This window comes from Arachis duranensis, chromosome 4, assembly GCF_000817695.3.
Source record: "Arachis duranensis cultivar V14167 chromosome 4, aradu.V14167.gnm2.J7QH, whole genome shotgun sequence".
Taxonomy (NCBI): domain Eukaryota; kingdom Viridiplantae; phylum Streptophyta; class Magnoliopsida; order Fabales; family Fabaceae; genus Arachis; species Arachis duranensis.
The window spans coordinates 28,692,050-28,692,461 of NC_029775.3; positions in this window are offsets into that span (position 1 = coordinate 28,692,050).

Sequence of the window (412 nt, forward strand, 5' to 3'; positions counted from 1 at the left end):
CATGTCTAATTTCTTTAGACTAAAGCTTTAGACTAACATTGCATGATTCCTGGAATTCTCATTAAGAATTTCGATATCTTTATTTTCTTTTCCACTTAATTTTTGAAAAAGCACAAAAAAATTACAAAAGCATAAAATCCAAAAATTCCTTGTTTGTGTCTAGAGTCTCATTTTAAGTTTGGTGCCAATTGCATGTTTCTATTCTTCTTGCATTTTTCAAACTCATGCATGTGTCTTAAGTGATCTTCAAGATGTTCTTGATGATTTCATTACTCTGATCTTTAATTTCTCTTGACTTGAGTGTTTCATGTGTCTCATATGCATTCTCATTAGTGTCAGTAGTATACAAACTGCTAAGTTTGGTGTCTTGCATGCATTGTTATTTGATTTTAGTTGCATTTTGATTATTCCT